Source organism: Pantherophis guttatus, chromosome 1 (assembly GCF_059756535.1).
Source record: "Pantherophis guttatus breed Tessera chromosome 1, ASM5975653v1, whole genome shotgun sequence".
NCBI classification, from domain to species: Eukaryota; Metazoa; Chordata; class Lepidosauria; order Squamata; family Colubridae; genus Pantherophis; species Pantherophis guttatus.
In genome coordinates, this window is record NC_142063.1 from 199,984,368 (window position 1) to 200,007,422 (window position 23,055).

Consider the following 23,055-nt stretch of genomic DNA (forward strand, 5'->3'; position numbering starts at 1 on the left):
ATGTGGTTGCTGAGAAAGCCAGCCAGCCAGCCTAACAATCATTTGACCTGGTAACTTTCTGGTATTCATTTCTTATCTCAGGTAATGAGATTTATTTCACTCCAGACTCTATTAATATAGAAATCTATTTTTATATCAATCTTCCTCTGAAAACATTGGAAACAGCATGCTGCTGGAACAAAACAATTCTCCATCTAGAGTCTCTATGAACCAAAGACCTGAAATACTGAAAAATTGAAAAAAGAAACCTTATATTGCTACTTCCAACGCTCAGAAATCAGAAATATTATACATTTAACATTGTTTATGTTATCTGAAAAATTTACTGCATTATTAATAGTGTTATCATGAAATTTACTTCCATGTTTCTGACTCAAGGTCATTTCCATTGAAAGTTACTCTTGACTCTGCCTATGTTTACTGGGTGAAAGGACAAGCAGCAATAGTTTTATGTAGAATAGAATTCTTTATTGGCCAAGTGTGATTGGACACAAGGAATTTGTCTTTGGTACATATGCTCTCAGTGTACATTAAAAAGACAAGATACATTCGTCAAGAATCATAAGGTACAACACTTAATGATAGTCATAGGGTACAAATAAGCAATTAAATCATACTAGGAAACAATATAAATCATAAGGATACAAGCAACAAAGTTACAGTCATGCAGTCATAAGTGGGAGGAGATGGGTGATAGGAACGATGAGAAGACTAATAGTAATAGTAATGCAGCCTTAGTGAATAGTTTGACAGTGTTGAGGGAATTATTTCTTTAGCAGAGTGATGGTGTTTGGGAAAAATACTGTTCTTATGTCTAATTTTTCTGGTGTGCAGTGCTCTATAGCATTGTTCTGAGAGTAGGAGTTGAAACAATTTATGTCCAGGATGTGAGGGGTCTGTAAATATTTTCACAGCCCTTTTTGACTCGTGCAGTATAGACAGTCTGCAATGGAAGGCAGGTTGGTAGTAATTGTTTTTTCTGCAGTTCTAATTATCCTCTGAAGTCTGTGTCTGTCTTGTTGGGTTGCAGAACCAAACCAGACAGTTATAGGGGTGCAGACGACAGAGTCAATGTCTAGCCTTTGTTCCTTTTCTGTCATTTCAGAAATGCTCCCTTAATCTGACATCATTCTCTTAATTTGCCACCTTTCCTCCTAGTATGGTAATTGGCTGAAATTCCATACCTCAAAATAGTAAGAAGTCTTCTCCTTATCTTCGTTTCTTCAGGTTTTCATGCTTGTGAATCCACACTCTATGGACCTATCAGTTAGATGCCTTTTGGAAACCCATGTATGCCATCCTCCTCCATTTCTAGTAATTATTATTTCCACCTCCACAACCAATCCTTGCCTCCACAGACTATCATTATATTCTGAAAAAATCTAATCCAATTTCTTCTTAGGCACTGCCCACTATATAATGATAGTCTGTGGAGGCAAGGGCTGGTTGTGGAGATGAAAGTAATGAGTTTGTTCTTCTAACCGTGGTCTTCTTTTCAGCCCTAGCAGAAAAATGAGTCCCTTTAGATGCCACAGAGCAAAGGAAAGAACTGAATTGGATACAGCAGAGCTAAGCAACCTTACAGGCCAAGAAAACGTGAATGTTGTATGTAATTAATGCTCTCACAAAATGGATACTATGCCTGCTACAGACCGATATAAAACATTCGATTCTCTGCCATCCTAAAGTATCTTTCTTGGCTTTTAGGCAAGCAGCCACATTTTCAAGCAAAGCCATTTTACAAAGATTGATTGATGCAATTTATAATGTTGCCCAACTCATCATTTATGACTCCGAGAGACATACATCAATTATTTTTTTAAAAAAACCCATTTTTTAAAATAAAAAAAAATTCCAGTTACTAAACCACAATGATACATGCAGATACAGATGGACAATCCAGAGGAAAAACAGCCACTGACTTTCCCAGTAGGATAGGGTTCATTGTCATCTGGGCCAATAAATGAGGGAAAAAGTGTTTTTTCACAGTTCTAGAAAAGGCTAATAAGGTTAGGACCGCTTGAACTTCAGGGAGCAGCACATTTCAAAGGGCAGAAGCAACAACAGAGAAGACACATTTCCTGGGTGCCATTAGATAACCCTGCTTCAAAGAGGGGACCTGGAGTATGCCCATTCTGTACATTGCAATCTAGTAGAATGAGCAGATATATCCAGGAAATGACAGCTGTATGCTATGAAGGGTGTTGTCTATTATGACCCATGCTGCTGCATTCTTGACCAGTTGCAGATATGGATGGTTTTCCAAGGCAACCCCATGTAGAACTTTAGAACTGAATGTCTGTAGAGATTCTCAGTCATCCAGGTCATGGTTGTCCTCAAGGTGCTTTTTCAGGAGGCAACTGGACTTTGTGTTTTTTTTTTGAAGATGTTTCGCTTCTCATCCAAGAAGCATCTTCAGCTCTGACAGGACAGTGAGGAATGGAAGCATTTATATTCCTTGTAGACAGCTGGTCATTTGCATCCTTTTAGAAGGCCATTTGCATCCTTTTAGAAGGTCATTTGCATCCTTTCAGAGGGTCATTTGCATCCTTTCAGAGGGTCATTGCAAGTGCTTCAACGACCCTCTAAAAGGGTGCAAATGACTAGCTGTCGGCAAGGAATATAAATCCTTCCATTCCCCACTATCCTGTCAGCGCTGAAGATGCTCCTTGGATGAGAAGCAAAACATCTTCAAAGACAAAACAAGGAAGTCCAGTTGCCTCCTGAAAAAGCACCTTTGGGACAACTTTAGAACTGGTTATCTCAATGGTACACTGGTACCATTGACCATGATAAGCTTCCAAACCAATTCAGGAAATGCTTTCAACTCCATGGAGGACAGGTTGAAGTCTCTCAAGACCATAAGCTTAGGGAATTCCTTAGTTATACTGGTCATGGTATCTAGGAGCTCAAACAGGGAGGCACTTCATAGCATGGAGGTGTTGTGGTTCGCCAGCAGCCTGCAGAGCTGGCAGCAGAGTCGGACAGTGAGGAGGCTGAGGAAGAACATGGGCCAGTCCTGGAGGCTGGGGAAGGCCTGGATGAGGGCTCTGCGTCAGAGGCAGAGATGGGGCCAGGGCCATCTGGGAGTGATGTGTGGACTCCGGAGCCTCCAGAAGCTATCAGCAGAGAGGCAGAGGAACAGGAGGAGTCTGTTCCTAGTGCACGCATGAGAAGAGCTGCCAGAAGGCAAGAGCAGCTAAAGCAAAAAGGACGACTTGGGAGTAAGGCCAAGAGATGATTGGCCTCTCCCATAAGGCTTAAAAGACCAGCAACAGCTCTTGGGCTCTTTGTCAGAAAACAACGTTGATAGATTTGTTTCTTCTCTTGCTGCATTTATTTCTTGTTGGTGTCTTCTGCTTCTGAACTTTTGCCAAGAAAAGCCTTTGGCAGGATGCCTGATTAGAACAAGGTTGGTGATAAGGCTGAAGAATTGTGTTATGAAGAATTTGTTTTGAATTAGTTTGGACTACGCTGAGAATGAGTTAATTCTCAGCTGTTTTAATAAAGTCTGTTTGTTTAGAACTCATTGCATCTGATAATACCTACTTGGGCCTGGGTCACAACAGGAGGCTGGTACAGCAGCATCAATCCCTAGAGCCCAATTTTATAAACAAGGTCTCACATCTGTGAAGTAGCTCCCTTGAAGAGCACAAGCTGCTTAGCTTGAAGAGCACAAGCTGCTTAGCTCCCCCTGCCCACCAACACCACCACCAGAAATAATATTGTCTACCCTTAAAATCCTGGTGTATATTCTCTCCCTAACCCCTGCCGTCCTTTTTATAAATGACAATCATCTGAAAAATGTTGGGTCAGTTGGCATGGACAGCCAATACATTTTTCTGCCTCTGTGACAATTATCATTAAAAGAGACCACACTGGGGTGAACTAGGAAGAGGCATATAAATGAATTGTGAAGGACCAATCTGGTTGGCTTTCATTGAAAAAAAAATTCTTTCACAACTATCTAACGTTTTCACATTTTCAAAGCACTATTCAACTGTAGTGGCTTCATATAAGTCAGGGTTAATATCTTCCATTTTATAGATTAGGGCAGAGGCTATGGAATTGGCTTGCCTCAAACCAGCTACTGAGCTCATTACAGAAACAAGATTCAACTCAAAGACTTCTTAATTCAGAGTTTGGTCTCTGAGCCTTTAAGGTTGTATAGGGCCTCTCATTACCCAGGTTTCACTTTAACTGCATAAAACAGCAAGTCATGTTCAATGGGGAGAATTGGGAGAGGGGGAGGGCATGGCAGGGAGACAATCTGGTATGTGTGTTAAACTCTTGTTTCTCCCAAGTATGGACAAGGGTAAAATCACACAAATAGCAAACAGAATATTAGGAAGAAAATATGCTGCACATCAACAGTTTTCATTTTGATTAAAGGAAAATTCATAATGAGTCTGAATATATAAGAGGGTCTCCAAGTAGAAGTAATCAACCATGTAAGCAGGAAAGCATTTAAGTGGATTAATGGTTCATTGCACAATGCACAAACACCAGAAGCTAGGGCTCCTAAATTGCAATAAAATATAGGGGACAGTATTAATTTGTGGGCTGTGGGCAATCCTCTTTTAGTGCACCCAAATGGATTAAATGACTCTTGGAATATTCCATTCCCAAAGTATTAGATCTATTGGCAGAAACTTGGTACCCAAATCTCAACTTGAAACAACTTTATCCTTATTCTGCAGAGGTTAGTCATATTCGAGCCAGGAGGTTTGATATGCTTGTAATTTTTAGATAAGGTTATTTAAAATTGCACCAGAAGTAATTGTATTGAAATAAATGGAGAAGCTGCATTAACAGCCATTTATTACTCGTGAAGCCTACAGTAAATGAATTAGGAAAGACTGCACTTATCCAGACATCTGAAAGATGACTAACAAAGCCTGAGAAGCTTTCCCAATATACCATGGTAATGGAACATTACTGTTATCTCAAAATAACCATCACAGAATACCAAAAGAATTAAAGATGCTAATGTTCACATTTACGAGGTTATAATAGATGGGATTGTTGCAATTCTAATTACAATTAATGTACTGTGATGGTTACAGGCAATAAGGAGACACCTGCATTTATTAACCTATGCTATCTATGCCCAGAAATTAGTACCATACAACTTACTTGCTAGCACAACAGAGCAAGCCAGAAGTATATAATTAATTTCCTGAATTTCATAATTATATGCAAATCTAAATCAGCATCATCACAGAACACGTAAACACATGTAAACTGAGCAATTAGCAACAGTAGTTATTAGGAAAGGTTTGGGCAAAAAGATTGTTTTATTCAGAATTCTTGTTTTTCACATCCTGGCTGCAGAATGATAACCGCTAGAATTATTAAAAGATCGATGACAAACCGTGGCCCTTCCTCAGTTACAAATCCCCCCCTGCTCCCCTCCGCCCGCACCTCATCCTCATCCATGAGATTCAGTGACAGGAGCTGCTGGGAATTTTATGTGAAAAGTTTGTTCCAGGTTGTCCAGCCTGCATGCCTTTTAAATGTTGGGGTGCCCAGAACACCAAATATTGAAGAACTAACATTTAAATTTACACAAATGAAAAATGCCCCAAAGCTGTTGAAAATTTAGGAAGAAAACATTAGCATTTCATGAGAGAATGTTTAATTTTGCAGATTTGTTGCATTCTTTCTTTCTTTTCCTTTTTTCTTTTCATTCCCTCCTTCCTTTCCTTTCCTTCCTCCCTTCCTTTCCTTCTGTCTCTCTCTGTCTCTCTCTTTCTATATCTCTCTCTCTCTCTCTATGTCTGACTCTCTCTCTCTATGTCTCTGTCTCTCTATGTCTCTGTCTCTTTCTGTGTCTATCTCTCTGTCTCTGTCTGTCTCTCTCTGTCTCTGTCTGTCTCTGTCTCTCTATGTGTGTAGTGGTGGTGGTGGGTTCCACCAAGGAGAATGTTAGCATCTATTATAAAAGAACCTAACTTCTGGCTATAGCAAGACACATGGGGCTTCTACCTAACTAGAGCTTGGTTATTTATTTCTTTATTACATTTATATTCCAGCTTTATAATATGCAGCTCAGGATGGCATACATTATGCTCCCTCTTTCTGTTTATTGAGTGAATGGAAATGTGAGCCATATGGTATAAAAGGGATCTTTAGTAAATGTTCCAGTAAAAGAAAATTCCAAGCATATAAATAAGAAAATCTCAAATGGGCCTAAAGCAGGGGTCTCCAAACTTGGCAACTTTAAAACTTGTGGCTGGGGAATTCTGGGAGTTGAAGTCCACAAGTCTTAAAGTTGCCAAGTTTGGAGATCCCTGGCTTAAAGGGTCTGGAGTGGGGTGAGCTGGTTCTGATACAAGATTAATAAAATCCATTGCCCAGGAATATCTTATTCTATGTTGATGTTTCGTTTCTATCTAGCCCTTAAAAACAGATTCTGCTTTTAAGGATCATGCCTGGACTGTGTGGTGAAAAATCCTGCTGAGCCTTATATCATTACATTCTTACATAGCTTAAGAAGTATATTTCCAATCCCCTCTTCTCAGTTATCAATTCTCTTTCTGCTCATAGATTTTCCCTTCACGTAGAAACTTCACTCTAAATTCTGCATGTCTCTTCTCTGTAATCCGTTTTTAAACCAAGCACTTTAACCCTATTTTGATGTGATTATTGAGTGCTGATGAAATGTAAAAATTTGTATTGCCAATTCACTGAAGTTGAATTAGTTTGCTCCCGTTCCCTGGTGATTTATGCCCATATCTCAGTGGACTATAGACTAAAATTAAAACATTACCTCAGCACCTTTTAAAGATTTCATTCCTTTCTTCTCATGTTCACAGACACGTGCCCTGTCTAAGTCACTGTGCTCTTACTATGTAACAGCTTATGCTGTTCCAAAATTCCTTTTCACAACTAAAAACATCATTCCTGTCACTTATGAAAAGTGAGTTTCTTTCAGGGTTCTTTTTTATTTTGCCTTCTAAAATCTCTAACGGTGAAGGCCGATAGAGATTGCCTTCATAATCTCTATCGGCCTGCCTAAAACATCTGACCTGATCCTTTACTTACTGTCCCCTCGATATTTTATGATCAGTTCCACTAAATCAGCTTCCAAACCCCATAGTCCAGTCTAAAAGGTGTCCAACTCAATCAATGTTGAAAACAAATAATGGTGCTGACACTGGGAATGTAGGCCGTGTTTGTTTGAAAAATGACTGTTAAACTTTAAAACAGCCACATTCCTTTGGGAAAACTGATGATTCCGACCACAATTAAACATTCTAAGGGAAACAGAGGAAGTTAAAACTACAAATATCTCAGCCATACCAGTCTCAGTTCTGGTCATGCACATAAGCTTTTTCATTTAATTTTCTACTGTCTTTCTCAATAGAATGATTAGCTTCCCTAATGAAGTATGTGCCATATCTTTGTTTTGGGGGACCAGGAGAAAGGAACTGATTTGAGACTTACAGGGATGTCTTGCACAGATCTCTTATTCTAATTGTGTCCAAGAGGAACTAGCATTCTAAGAAGAAGGTGAAAACCAGTTTGGTCTAGTGGTTAAGGCACCAGGCTAGTGCCTTAAGAGACTGTGACTTCTAGTCCTCAGGCATAAATGTTGGGTGGAAGAGAAACCAGTCACTCTCTCTCTTTCTCAGCCCAACCCCCAGGATTGCTGTGGTGGGTAAAACAAAGAGGAGGAATGAGTATTAGGTGTGTTGCCGCCAAGGATTGTTTATAAAAATAATAAAGGATAAAAACAAAGAAACAAACAATGTAGATCTCAAGGTGAAAGGAGGAAGAAACTGTAGTCTGAGGCCTTATCTTCTTTTTTCCTGTATCCACTACTGAAAAATAACTCAAAAGTCTGTCTTAGTGATTTACACTATTCCTATTTTTGATATATATATAATCATGACTCAGTAATAAGGATTGAATCCTGTTACAACATTGAATTTTAAATGGACATTAAGGAGTCAGTGCAACAAGTAATTAAACAAGAGATAGAATTAATATTGCAACCCCTTTATACTCCTGCACTTCAAAACAGATTAAAAATGCTCAGTGGGGACCATCCTGAACTACTGTTCTTTCCTGTTTTATTCAATATTCCAAAGTAAGGAAGAGGAGTTTTAGTCTGGATGAATTTGCAATGCTTGCACTTGGATGGCAGTACCAAATAAATGGAGACTAAAATGGAGCAGAGAATCAATTTTAGCCCAGTAATTAACTGCCATAGCTATTCAAGGATGCACAATGAGACTTCTACTTATCTGAAATAACAGCAAAGGGCAATAGACCTTGCACTGCAGAACTGTAATGATGAATTAAAAGAGAAATCAGCTTTTAAAGAAGTTTACTTAACCAGCAGATAATATCATAGTAAAAACCAGTTTCGTTTCCTTTTGGATCATCTGCCTAGGGTCTGATAATTAAAACATTCATATTTATCTGATGGTAAAATAACGTCCACAAATAAGGGTCTGATAATTAAAACATTCATATTTATCTGATGGTAAAATAACGTCCACAAATAGTAAAGTGATTATGCTTCCACTGTTCTAATGCGTTGCTCAAATCCTTTTTTTGCAAACTGCCTTTTTTCGTTTTAATTACAGTAGTTTTATTCCTTTTGTTTTACGGTTTATATCCCACTTTTCTGCTCTTAGGGCACTTGGCAGTAATGAGAAAATAATAAAACATAAGCACTTAAAACAAAATTTACCCCAATCTAGTTCAAATTTAAAATATAGTGCTTCGCTATGAAGAATCTCATCTGTGATAACTTAAGGTACCCTACCGCTGCCTCTCCCAGACAGCATGGAGCACTGAGATGTAATGAACTGCCTATGGCATGTCTTAAGTTCTTACTATGACCCTACTCTAACTTTAAATATGATCCTGAAACCTGAAGACAGAGTTTTCCACCATTCTGTAATGGCAAAAAGACCATAAATTCTATATGCTATATGCTATAAATTCTAAAACAGACACAGCACAATTACAAATACAACAAACAAAACCAAATCTTTCCACTTAATGTGAAGTGACTTCTACATGTCTTGATTCCTCAAAACAATAAGTGCAAGCCTTAGGTACGAAAAGGTTGCCCACCCCTGAAATACTTCTAAGCTCTTTATTTCCAACAGCCTCTTTCAACCTTTCCAAATATTTCATTAGTACACAGAGGCATTAGTAGGATCAAATAATGCTATTTTCATGTCACTTCATTTAATGATAGCTTCTGAGCTAGAAATAAAAGTCAAAAATAAATAAAAGGATCTAACAAAATTGGGTGTGTGTGTGTCATTTAGCTAAGTCAAAGTTAGTGCATGGTACAGTAAAGATAGCTGAAGGATATTTCTACAAGCCATATGGCCAGAAATGACAACTACTTATAGAAAACCTGGCTCTTTTTACATACACTATCAGATGTGCATTTGTAAATATTTTCTAAAGGTATCCTGGAAAAATGATATAAACTCATCCATGGTGGCCATAATATATACTGGAATCTGAAGGGCTTATTAGACCTTTTTTTTAAAAAAAAAATGGGGTGAATGGAGTGGTTGGAGCCATTTGAAATCATCATATGGTATGCAGGAGGCTGAAGGTATAGTACTTACTGGTCCCAGCGGAGTCTCACAGCCTCAGACACCAAGCACAGATGCCAGGAGGTGATATAAAAAGACACTGCAGAGAGAGGCTGACTTGAAGACGTGAACTGGGCCAATGACAGTGGAGAGAACAGGAGACCTGCAACACTGGGAAAGCTATGAGAACTGAAGAACTGAAGAGTAGGGCTAGCAATTGAATCTAAATCCTTCCGGCTGGGATCTTTGGGGATGAATGCAGCTGAACCAGCCTCTGGAGGTTGTCAACAACATCAACTGCAATTGAGAGGGCTTAAGGACACCAAAACTGAATGCTGGCTGGTGAGGGTGATGAGACTGCTAGTGATCCTGCTTACACTAACTGTGACATCATAAAGCTGGCCTATTTGGCCCATGCAGCCTGGCTCTGGGTAGGATATTTGGTCATCTCTCTCTCTCCCTCCCTCCCCCTCCCCCTCCCTTCCTCTCTCTCTCCTAATACTACTTAGCTGATGGATTTTTAAGAAAATGAAGTAAAGTATCTCCTCACTGTGAATGCATACCTAATTTCTGGAATTCATCTACAAAGGATTTTATAGATAATAAATATAACAATAATTTAGGCCTAGAGTTATACAGAGCTTCAATATGTTTGGAGATGAGATGTTGTGGATATTGATTATTGGATAAGAACAAAAGAGAGATTTTTTGCCTTAGATCCCAGAATAAAGATATCCTAAAAGCAAGTAGCTTGTCTCTGTGGAAAGGAGATTGCTGAATCAGATGAACAGTTACTCTGAATAAGCTTGTTGGCCTTTCTTCAAATTAGTAATTGCTTAATCTATTACATTAATTGCTTTCAGGGTCATATTTCTTGTTATTCACACTTCGTGATGCACTTTTAACTCTTATAAAAACCCTTTGGGAAATTCATTTTTATTCATTTTCTATAATAACTATAAAACATTTTTCTATTACCCAACTTTTCATAATACAAGTTAATTTATATGATAGAAAAATAAAACTTTATAAGTAATAAAAATATAAATGCCGTTTAGGTCCACTGTTCTTACCAAAAACCCCTCAGAACAGGGTGATTTTGAATTATTTGTAAAATGCAAGCAAGAAGGGAGAGTTCTGTAAGGTTGAGGCTGCCTCTAAAAAGATATTGCTGGCCTTTCACTCCCTTAAACTCAGATCAATGGGAATCTAGAACAGTCCTTCCGCACATGGTTCTGGTCAGAAGAGGCAATCCTACCAGCAGAAAAGTCCCAAGCCTTTCAAGTTTAAAATCAGCAGCTTGAGTTGCGCCCAGAAAGTTACTGATAATCTATCTAGCAATGCCAATTTAATTGTAAAACTGCTGAACTCACTTTCTCCTGTCAGTGCTCAGGCTGCTATACAGTACTTTGTACCAACTAGAGCTCCAAGTATTTTTCAATGGTTTGGTAGCCCTAAATAAAGAATGTTGCAGTAGTTTAACTGTTACGTGTTCAGGACACGGATCATTATAGCATAGATCATTATAACCAGCACTCTGGTTCCAAAAAGTCTGAATTGGAATACCAGCTGAAGCCTGACAAAAGAATCAAGCATATCTGCAAGTCACAGAGGATTCCCAAGTTAAAGATCTGTTCTTTTTTTGTGAGGATACTACCTCACCAAGACCCAATTTAGGGATCAGGATTGAGCAACACCTGTCATTCACAAACAAATAGTCCATCTTTCAGGGATTTAATCTGAGGCCATTTTGAGCTCATTCCAATCTTTGGACACTGGGTTAGGATTTCCACAACATCTGTGCAAGAAATTGCAACATATGATTGATTAGCATCTGGTGATACCTTATCCTAAACCGGTGGACAATCTCTTCAAATAGTTTCATGAACCTATTAAAAGCACTGGGAAAAAGAGCCAGGATCTATGGCAGGGGTGAAATCCAATTTTTTTCCCTACCTGTTCTGTGGCCGTGGCTTGGTGGGTGTGGCAGGGGAAGGATACTGCAAAATCTCCATTCCCACCCCACTCTAGGGGAAGGATACTGCAAAATCTCCATTCCCTCCCCTCCTGGGGAAGGATATTGCAAAATCTCCATTCCCACCCCATTCTGGGGCCAGCCAGAGGTGGTATTTGCTGGTTCTCTGAACTACTCAAAATTTCCGCTACCGGTTCTCCAGAACCTGTTAAAACCTGCTGGATTTCACCCCTCATCTATGGCATGCCATACTGGAGGATTTAAGAGCTGGACTGTTTTTCCCATGCACATCAACTGATAAATTTCTACTCGGTAGGTAGAGGAAAAGTTGTCTAATTTCGTTGGATTGAGCAGATGTCCTTTCAGAAGAAGATGGACTATGACCTCCTTTAAAATAGAAGATCCCTCCCTCTCTGTTGAGGAAAAAATGATCAACCTCCAAATCTAACCTCCTTCAGCTACTCAAAGAGATGGGACAGAGATGCAACCTACAAGGAAGTGCTCATGTCACAGTGCAGCCTACTCACTCTTAAATTAAAGCTACATTATAACTTTCTACTCAATTTCAACTGATCTTGCAAGATGTTGCCTGAATTATACTGTAAAACTCTGGCTAAGAAGTATCTTATTCAATGGTAGTGTTGGTAATTTTATCTTTAAACAATTTCATAAAATTGTCCAAGAGGAAATTCTTTCATCTGTACACCCAAAAGCTAGGATAATCCTAGCTAAAATCACTTGATATTCATCTGCAGATAATAGAAATATCTTCAATAAAAGAAATATAAATGCTTTGCCATTCTTTTACTCACAGGATACTCCTGAACATGAGTATGCTACCATATTTACTTCCAATCATTCACTATTTTTCACTATCACTGTTCTTAGATGTTTCATGAGCAGCTTCAATCCTCCAGGATCTGAAATCCAGGAGAAATTACTTGGGGACAATCTCATCTAGAGATCTCTGCAGAATTTCAGAGACCTAGATGTGCTATGTAACTATCTGATAATTAGGAAGACCACCACTGGTCTTAGAAATTTGTCCAGATCCATTAGGCACTTGGATAGGATGTTAATTGGCCCACTATTCCTAAAAACATCAAACAAGGCCACAAAAATATGTGTGCACCATAGCAAAGCACTAATGTCTACTAACTTGAGATCACAGTTCCACAACTGTGAGATTATGTATTAGATCTAGATGTGACTTCTCATGTATATCAGGCCAGAGATGAGCTTGGACAAGGCCATGGTCACCATGGAAGCCATAAACTCTGAAGCATGGAGATTTAAGTCATCCAGCACTCAAAGGCTAGGCAATTCTAATACCAGCCCAGGCATGAGCTCTACAAATCCAGACAACTTCAGTCCTGCATAACTGCACTATAATTCACCCTTTCTGCAACTAGGGTATTTTTCTTTAAAAAAAAAAAAAAATCTGGATCGCAAGTCATTTATAACCAATGGAGTTATTACATAAGTAGGTTTTCTGTGAGGAAATGAATGCAATGTAATTTAACAAATCAGCTGCCCAATCCACTTGCATTTTAAATACCATTGTATTGTAATTAGCCAGAAATTTCCAATTGATCAATTCACTAATCATGCACAATTATTGCACATATTGGCATTCATTATTTTGAAACAAGTGCAGCTGCTTTAGATTCTGATCTACTTCAGAAGCAACCCAGTTAATTTCCCATTAAAAACAACAACCACAATTTGCATATTGAAATGCTAAGTGTTGCCTCAAATGATTACCGAAGATGAAATTAACCATTCAGTATTTTCTTTTTTGATTCCATCTACAAGAACTGATGTCACCTTGTGATGTAAATTCCTCTTCTAATTCAGTGTATTATACTGGGTGGAGAGAGAAGGGCAAACAAATGTCAACGTTCTGAGTAACGCATCCGCCAAAAGCAGAACTCCAAGGCAAGTAGATTCCTCAAAGAACATGTTTATTGGATACATCATATTGGCAAAGCTGGTGAAAACTAACTCTAAAAGCACTGCACACCAAGACAACTAGACACGAGAACATTTTTTTCCCAAATGCCATCACTCTGCTAAACAAATAATTCCCTCAACACTGTCAAACTATTCACTAAGGCTGCACTACTATTACCATTAGTCTTCTTACCGTTCCTATCACCCATCTCCTCCCACTATGACTGCATGACTGTAACTTTGTTGCTTGTATCCTTATGATTTATATGGATATTGTTTCCTGATTGCTTATTTGTACCCTATGACTATCATTAAGTGTTGTATCTTATGATTCTTGACGAATGTATCTTATCCTTTTATGTACACTGAGAGCATATGCACCATAGACAAATTTCTTGTGTGTCCAATCACACTTGGCCAATGGTGAAATCCAAATTATTTTACTGTGGGCATGGCTTGGTGGGTGTGGCAGGAGAAGGATACTACAAAATCTCCATTTCCACCCCACTCTGGGGCCAGCCAGAGGTGGTTTTGCCAGTTCTCCAAACTACTCAAAATTTCTGCTACCAGTTCTCCAGAACCTGTCAGGACCTGCTGGATTTCACCCCTGCACTTGGCCAATAAAGAATTCTGTTCTGTTCTGTTCTGTTCTGTTCTGTTCTGTTCTGTTCTGTTCTGTTCTGTTCTGTTCTGTTGTTCTGTTCTGTTCTGTTCTGTTCTGTTCTATTCTATTCTATTCTATTCTATTCTATTCTATTCTATTCTATTCTATTCTATTCTATTCTATTCTATTCTATTCTAAAGGTTCCTGTGGGTTTTAGCCTAATTAAAAGAGCAAATGTTTCCCTCCCCAGATGTCACCAGTCATATTGTCCAATGAAAGTAGCTGGCAGGCTGCTTGGTCACTCGTCTCCTCCTTCAACTGCTACTTGTTGAGATGATCTTGGTTCCCACAAGAAAACGTTTTGTTTTGACTGCTAGCAGGTCTATCTACTTCCCCTTCTCAGGGTGCATGGCAACTATGAGGCAGCAAAAGATGGCTTCAGCCAGGTTCACTTCAGAGTTGACAACAAGTCAAAGTAACATTCTTAAGCATTTTTCCTGCTCACCTTATAATTGTCAAGCAAACTATAAAGAGTTCACTGGAACAAATAAAATGTGAAGGGGAGAATCTTTTCAGACTAATATATTTTATTAAAAGGTATAACGTTTCCTACAGCCCACTCTATCAGATGGGCTGATATGTCTGTCTTCCTACAATGAAGAGAAAAAGGATAATTTGAAGCTTTTCTTTGGGAATTGAAAAAGAATAGCACTCTTCACATAATACTTTTTTAAATGTGTTACGCACAATCTGCCTCACTAAATATTCTATCTTCTTGTGAGGTACAAATCTGCCTTTTCCAGGAGACAACTGTGTGCACATAAAGTGTCTGTAAATTGCATTGATATCACCTAAAAGGAAGAGGAAAAGCGATCCTGGAGTCCACAGGGAATTTGCACAGCTAAGCAATAGCAACCATATTCTTTCCTTCATTCCTTCATCCTCACAGAAAAAATAAGTGATAGTATCACCTGGGGTTGGCAGGGAAGACAGGAGTCTTGTTGCATTTTTGTGTGCTTGTGCATTTCATGTGGATTACCCAAATGAGATAAACCTCACAAAACTCATCGGAAAGATGAGCAACCGTAGTTCACACATTGCACTAAATTATAATGTGATTTGTTTACATTTGGCTTAACATGATGTATGAACCACCAAACCATTGTTTGGTTCATACCAAACACAAAGAAATCACAAAGAAATAACTCACAATGAACCTAATGTGTTTGGCCAGTTGATATTACGCACTTATTTATATATACCTAATTTCTATAATCACCATTTCAACCAAGAGACTCTGGGCAACGAACCATTCTAAAACAAATAAAAACAGTACAAAACAAACACATACAACAGGCAAATTATTATCATAATAATTGTCAATAAAGCCAAGAATTGGTCCCCTTAAAAACACCTCCCCCCCCATGAATGATTGTGCCTTTATTAATTTAATTATTATTTTTTATTTCAAGAAAATCCTGAATAAAACATCAGTACAGCCAGTGTGGGTTTGTTTAAAATGACGAGTACTTAGTTACATAAATTTCCATTTGCAACTGAAGGTGGCATAGTTCAAGTATATTGCTGATTCTTGGTTAATACTAAACTACACTGTTAGTTCAACAAGCGTCAGCTCTTTGAGATAGGTTAGGTCAAGAAACTAGGCATGGCAGCGATTTCAAGAATACTCTTAACTGAAGCAAAGTAGCTAAAATAAAATCCTCAGAGCCTATTGTGGAAGTTTTTCTCTGCCCCGTATTATACTGAAACAAATCAGGATGGGGTTGTTTGCCGTTTCTGTCACACACTTCCTTCTTCCTCAGGACTGCATAATCTTTTCTGCAAGTCCACCATCCACCCCCCTTAACCATATACTCACCCCTTCCCTTTTCCCCAAGGTCAACTCCACATTTCTTTACAATAGGCCACTTTTCAAAACCCATACTCGGAAGTTGACCTATTTAATGGAAAGCTAGTGGAATTTATTTTAAAGCAGGAGTTCAAGTTCAAATATAATGCAAAGCTGGGATTCTCTAAAAACACTGAACTGGGCCAGACCTTTCTTTTTTCCAATTCAAAAGAAGAATGGGAGCAAAAAGAACACAGTTATTTTCCTCCGTTTTTTCAAGGTCATCATTGCATGGTTCAAACTTTGCTGGCAAGTTTATTTTCCCTGTGGTATGATAAATAAGCCAGAGTGTCTTGCACCACGTAATGGTAAGCAGTACATAGGAGGGAAGTGATCTTTTGGGAATTATGGTAGGCTGCTTTTTCATTCTTTTGGGACATAGGCAGTGATGTCCTGAGAATGCTGTGGTAGGTGAGTTTAAATTTTTCAACCCTCTTTAGAGGATTTTGAGGATGTTTTTAAGGTAGTCTTCCACTTACAACAAGTCACTTAGTGACTGTTCGAAGTTACAATGGCACTGAAAAAAAAGCGACTTATGACCATTTTTCACACTTATGTCCATTGCAGCATCCCCATGGTCACATGATTTTTCACATTTATGATCGTTGCAGAGTCTCAGAGTCATGTGATCCCCTTTTGTGACCTTCTGAGAGAGTGGAGCCTGTCTCACCTGTGGGGTATAGGTTCCGCAGCATACTTTCCTTGCCTCACTGGGTGGGATGGGCTGATGTAATGGGATGGAGACAGTTCCGTAAATAACCTAGCCCAATGTCATGGAGGGCTAGTTTTAAAGTCGTAACCAACACCTTGAATTGGACCTGGAAACAAACTGGCACCCAATGCAGCTCACGCAGCAAAGGTATTACATGTGTTCTTTAGGCACTCAAGATTGCCTGTGTGGCTATATTCTGCACCAGCTGAAGCCTCTGGATACTTGCTTTAAAAATCACTTGCTATCCAGGTATTATCCTGGTATTACTTTAAAATCACTTGTTAAGTAGAAATGTGCTTGAAATAAGAATCTTGCTTCATATTAAGAACAACATATCCTCACTTGAAGTGGGTGACAAGTCGGCTGTATTCTCTCAGAACAAACTCAAAGCATCTCAAGAGTTTGTTCTGACTTCAAAGCAACAGTCCCAGAACATATGTAATTTGTTCTAAATTTGGAACACATGAAACACCCCATTCTGAGACCGAATAGCTCATTTTTATGTTCTTTTCTATGACCAGAACATTGAAAATGCTGCCACTCATAATAACCAACTATTTTTTCCCTTGAGATTGAACAAAAGGTTTTTTTTTTAAAAAAAAAAATTGAGCTCAAAACCAATTCTTGGAATACACAAGTTTTATTGCAAGGCTAGAATATTCAAAGCAGGCATTTCAAGCTTGAAATATTTTTAGTTCAAAAGGTTTAGTACAATTCTCCCCACTCCTGTAATGAATTGCATGGATAGATGATCAGCTGAAAACATTATTTTCCTTTTTTTCTTCTAATTTAATCTGCTAATGAGCAATTTGTTCAGTATAATTTTTTTCTACTGAATCATCTCATCACTATTTTCTAATATATTTATCTTTGCTTTCTTTCTAAATTATAAATCCCCTTAATTCCCCAGCCCCTACATTATCCAGATATTTGCAATAATGCAAGTCTGCTGTCCTAAGTAACTCCAGGCCGTATAGCTATTGTTTAAGAGTAGCAGAATGCTTCAGCAAATCTTGTACCCTTTATAACCATTGAAAAAAAATCTGTTCCACAAGTTCTGGAAAGATACCTCATTTTATACACTGTGCTAAGTTATGTCTTCTTTTAATTATGGCATGTTAAATAGGTCGGAGGATTGGTATATCATTCATATTAAATGTAAGTCATGGTTTATCAATCACGATAGCGAGAATGATTTATCCATGTGAAGCATAATGCCGGAATTCAGCCAATGAGCTCTTTCACCAATAGATCTAAGATTTAATGGTTGTGAGGAGGCTGTTACTTGGTGCCAGACCACTGCTGAGGCAGATTTAAGATGAATGAAGATGATCCAGCAGGAAAGAGGTGATCTTCACTAGAAAATGGAAGAAAACCTCTTATGTAGTTTACATAAGAGGTTTATATAATTTTAATTGTTTTAACTCTTTTAATTGTTTTTAATTCATTTTTTTAAAAAAGGGGTTTTTAATTAATATGGGCCAAATTTGTTTAATATACTTTTAAATTGTTTTAAATTTTATATTTTTATGTTTTTATTTTTGGCTGTAGACCGCCCTGAGACCTTTGGGAGAAGGGCGGTATATAAATTTAAAAAATAAATAAATAAATAAATAAATAAATTCATTCCTCTATGTCACCTGGAGGAATTGTCTTCAGAAAGCGGACATGCATGGCTTCAACCAACCTCCTGCAGGAATGCTGTTTTCAGGATTCTGTACTTTGGTGGCTGTTTCTGATTTAGTTGGCAGAGAGAAGATATTTTCATCTAATCAAGGAACTACCAAGAAGAAAACTACCTCCTGCCCACCAACATTGGCAGGGCATTATATAAACAGGGAACAAACCCCACACTCATTAGCACTGATGGTCTTACCTAATCAAATAATGAAATGTTTTCAAGCAAATAGCTACCCTCAAAAAGCACCAAGGACTCCACCACTTAACTCTGAACAACATGTATTCCCTTCTAATGGTTCCTTCTGCCAGGCTGATCACCACTGTAGTAAATTAGTCAGATGTTTTGCCAGTCTAGCTGATTCAGAATGCCCAGCAGCAGGGATGGTTGTGTCAAGCCTGGAACACAATTCTCCTTTAATTTCCACACTTCTCTGGATCAGTGCAAATCGCAACTCAACTTACAGTGCAGATCACAACAATTTACCATGAGCCATGGTTGCACAGTGGTTAGAATGCACTAAATTCTATTTTTTTTTTTAATTTTAACAAAGCTGCACATCCCAAGCAACTCCTTGGACCCCATTTAGGCTGTTCCATACCTACCTGCGGTTTAGTGTTTGTGGACAGGAGGCAGGGGAAAAAAAAGGCTAGGTAGGTTGTAAGATACAGCTACTACTTTAGATTTAATGAGAAAGTGTTACATGTGTAAATTGCAGCAATATGTTAAGGTTTGAGAAGTCAGTATATGGAACTAGCCTGAACAGTTCACCATAGTGAAATCATTTAATAGGAAATGTATGTGCTGAGTATGTGAGACTGAAAATGAGATTTAAAATGCATCACTAAAATGTTATCAGTGGAGAATTATTTCTTTCCTGAGTAGTTTCAGGGAAACTAAATCAAATGCATACATGTTATATCTTTATTTCATAAATTACGAATCATTTACATTTATATGATTTGGGGCTATTGGATACTTTTCCTTTGAGGCAAATCTTCTTGAATATCTAATCCATGGGTTCCTATCAAAATGCAGAATAAGAATAATCAATGTAATATTGAATGGTTGATTAGTCTGCAGCTGCAGTATTTCACCCTATCAGGAGGAACATGACATTTTGAGCTAAAGAGAGAGTGAGAAAAAAAAGGAGCTGAAATAATGAATTCAGAGGCTTTTGATATCCAAGAATGGGAGGCAAATCAGAAAGGAAGATAATGGAAGGAAGCTGTGAAACATCTTCTATTGCATGTAGTGAATAATTTATAACATTAAATTCCGGCCTAAAAATAGACAAAATAAACATCATTTAACATAAAATATAAAAGTATGACCAAGAAAAATTATTATATTTCAGATTGGATTATTACCCCAGTGCTGTGTCTCAGATTTTCAACAGCTTTTACAAAACAAAACAAAACAAAAATCCGGAAAAATCTTCATAGAGCAGATGTCAAAAAATATTCTGCATTTTTAAAAGGCCTTTAACACATAACAAATGGTGCAAGATGAAACTGACAAACTTTTTTTTTCTATGTCTGAGAAGCTCTACAAATGCTGCATTGAGTTCTTAAAGGAAAAGAAGGACATACATCTAATTAATAAAATAAATAACACATTGAAGAGTGAAAATCAGAAGTTGCTCAAATGAATCTGAATTCAGGAAGAACCTACAGGGAGGGCAATATCATTCCTACTACCATTCATTTTTATCCCAGGAACTGTTCTGTTTTGAAACCACTGGATGTAATTACTTCCGACTAAAGAAGAAAAATCAGTAGGGAAAAAAGAACACACTGATATTTTAGGAAGTTTCTGGATACCAGATGGTTGAAGGCTCCCAGGAATTATGTATCTTCAATTTTGTCTTTCATAAAAATGTCTAATTGGAGTCTTAGTGTGGTTTTGTATACACAAAAATGCAGAGTAGTGCAACATAAATTGCAGGGATAAAACACTCTTTCAGGGAAGCGACCCATCTGGATTTTGAGAGTAAAAAATGCAGCCTAATCATAAATTAACATGCACAGAACTGTTCTCTTAACATTATATTTTGAGAGCATTTTAGTTTGACTTTTACATCAACCCCAACCCAACCCAACCTACCAAAAAATCAGTAAAGTCTATGGAACCTGTACGTCTCTCACACAATATATGTATGATGTTTACTATTCTGGAGAAAATCTTGTCTAGGGAAAAGATAGGAACATGAAGATTCAACTCCTATCATGGTAGAGTGCCCAATGGATTTGTGGACTTTCTTTTCCATGAAAGAGCTATTAGAAGGAATTTCTGAAATGCAGAACTGGTGACTGTGACAGAATGAAGAGCTGGAGAGTAGACTGGTTCTTTGGTAATTCACCAAAGGAGATGATTTGAGATTGCCCCAAGTACTCCAGATAGCTGTTCCCTGTGAGTTGATCACAAGACAGTTGTCTCCCAAGGGTTTAGTGCTTGGGACATGAGGGAATGGCCCAATGGTGGGTTGCCCCTGGTTCGGACCGGTTCTATAGAACCAGTAGTAGAACCGGCGGGAGGCTCCGCCCACTGACCCGGACGTCATCAGAAGTGATCCGTGCATGTGCAGAAGCTTCTGCGCATGCACAGAAGAGCGTGCACGTGAGTGGGCACAATGCGAACCGGTAATAAAGGTAAGTAGAACTCACCCCTGGAATGGCCATCTTGCTCAAACTGCAGTTGGCGCCTTTGAAAGGACACTAAATCTGCATATTTCCTTTTCAGCTACTTTGGAAAATGCTTGCTAACTTGTTTTTCAGATGTAAAGAATGTTTAAATCAGAACCTTTGGCTGTCCCTATCTGGCCCAAGATGTTTGCAATGGTTGGGTGTCAGCAGCGGAGGGTGGGGTATCAGCAACAGGAAGATTGTGGTGAATGGGCAGCATAGGCAGGAAGTAGGGCAGTAATGAAGGGCGGCCTTCCACAACAGTCCCAGTTTCTCAAGTGACCCCCTTGGAAAAATTAATTGCCCATCCCTGGTTTGGATCAACAAGTTTGACAGCACCAAGTGAATTTCTTAAGTACTTTAAAAAATGGAATAAACAGCAAATTAAAACATTTAAAAACATTTTTTTTATGTTTTGTTCCTTTGAAAATATATGAATTTGCATTGTAATTTTCTTTATGTTTTGTTTTTTCCCCTCTTTCTAAGACTATTAAAAGGAATAAAAAAGTTAATAAAAAGATTGCAATTAAAGGAGAACATATACACTCAACCTTGAACTACAGAATTACAGGACTTAATTTACAATTACAGAAACAAAATATTTTAACAGTGAACAAATTGAAGGATATTTTTTGAACAGTGGGCTAAGAAGTTAATTTTAAGTGTGTCAACAGAGACATCTGCCACTATGGAAAGACTGGGTCTAAAAGATGTTGCGGAACAAGAACAAGTTCTATCTGACAAGATCAAGAGTGATTTGAAAGTGGATTTACAAATGACTGACTACAAGAATATCATGGAAGAAGATGTCACACTGGATATTAAAAAGAACCCAGTTGATGTCTTAATTAAAGGGGGAATATACAATCAATAAACCAAGAGAGTAACCTGAATAATTTTCCTACATATGATTTACAGAAGAGGATGATTAAAGTCTTGAAGAATCTCTTGAAAAGGGACAAAGAGAAAATGAAAACAGGTTCTATGACTTTATTTGAATGGATGAATGATTAAGATTGTTAGAAGTATTATGAAGGTATACAAAGTTGATTTATTTGATCAAGGTTAAAATAGATATGCTGTTATTTCTGGCAACCCTTAATGGACTTTTGTTGATACCAGGACAGAAACGTCAATGATTTATGGATTTGGTTATATATAACTGATGGGAAATGAAAAGAAAATATCATTTTTTCTGTTTTATGAGGAAGTGATAAGTTACTAAAATTATATACAGGTGTTCTGAAGAGGGTGGGAACTGACTTCTTTATGTATCTTTTTTCTTTTTACTATATTCTTTCCTTTCCTTTCTTTTCTATTTCTCTGTTTCCTTTTTTTATTTCTTTTCTGGACCTGCAGAGCTAGATTATTTGTATTTTCCTGTATCATTATTAAAAAATGATATTTGAAGAACTCACGGTTTCATTATCAATGATTTTCCATCGTAGCAAATCCTGACTACAGATACTCCATTTTTGATTCAAGGAACACCACAATTTTTTTTCTGTTTATAGGCTGCTTGATATTTCACACATTTGCAGAAATTGGCTTTAGTAAAATCCAATTCCATGGAAACTCAGCTGTTGTTTACCATGGGCATGTTCATTTTATGTCCTAAACACACATACACTGGGTACTGTGTGGTTAAACATGTTATATTTATAAATAGACAGCCTAGTGGTATCACGAACCTTAGCAGACATTGAACTAATCACTTGCAGCAGGGATGGGTTCCACTTACCTTCGCTACCAGTTCGCTCTCATGAACGTGCACGCACATCGTGTGTGTGCACATCGCTTCTAAGCATGCGCAGACCATCTGTGATGACATCCAGGAGGGTGGGCGAAGCCTTCCACCACCATTACCGGTTCACCCAAACCGGGACAAATTGTAGTAACCCACCACTGACTTGCAAAACAAATAGTGCATCAGTATTCCAATACAGATAGCTTTGAAGCAATAGATTG

At 38.0% G+C, this 23,055-nt stretch overlaps 1 protein-coding gene and 1 long non-coding RNA gene across 2 annotated transcripts in view; both read right to left on the bottom strand.

The window, feature by feature from the left end:
* Positions 1-21,283, bottom strand: part of LOC148116731 (uncharacterized) — a 68,131-nt gene extending 46,848 nt beyond the window's left edge. The window contains exon 1 of the long non-coding RNA XR_015731280.1: positions 9,606-21,283. This is a non-coding gene — a long non-coding RNA (uncharacterized LOC148116731). The remainder of the gene's footprint in view (positions 1-9,605) is intronic.
* Positions 1-23,055, bottom strand: part of PLCB1 (phospholipase C beta 1) — a 498,146-nt gene that overhangs the window by 266,581 nt on the left and 208,510 nt on the right. The window lies entirely within an intron of this gene.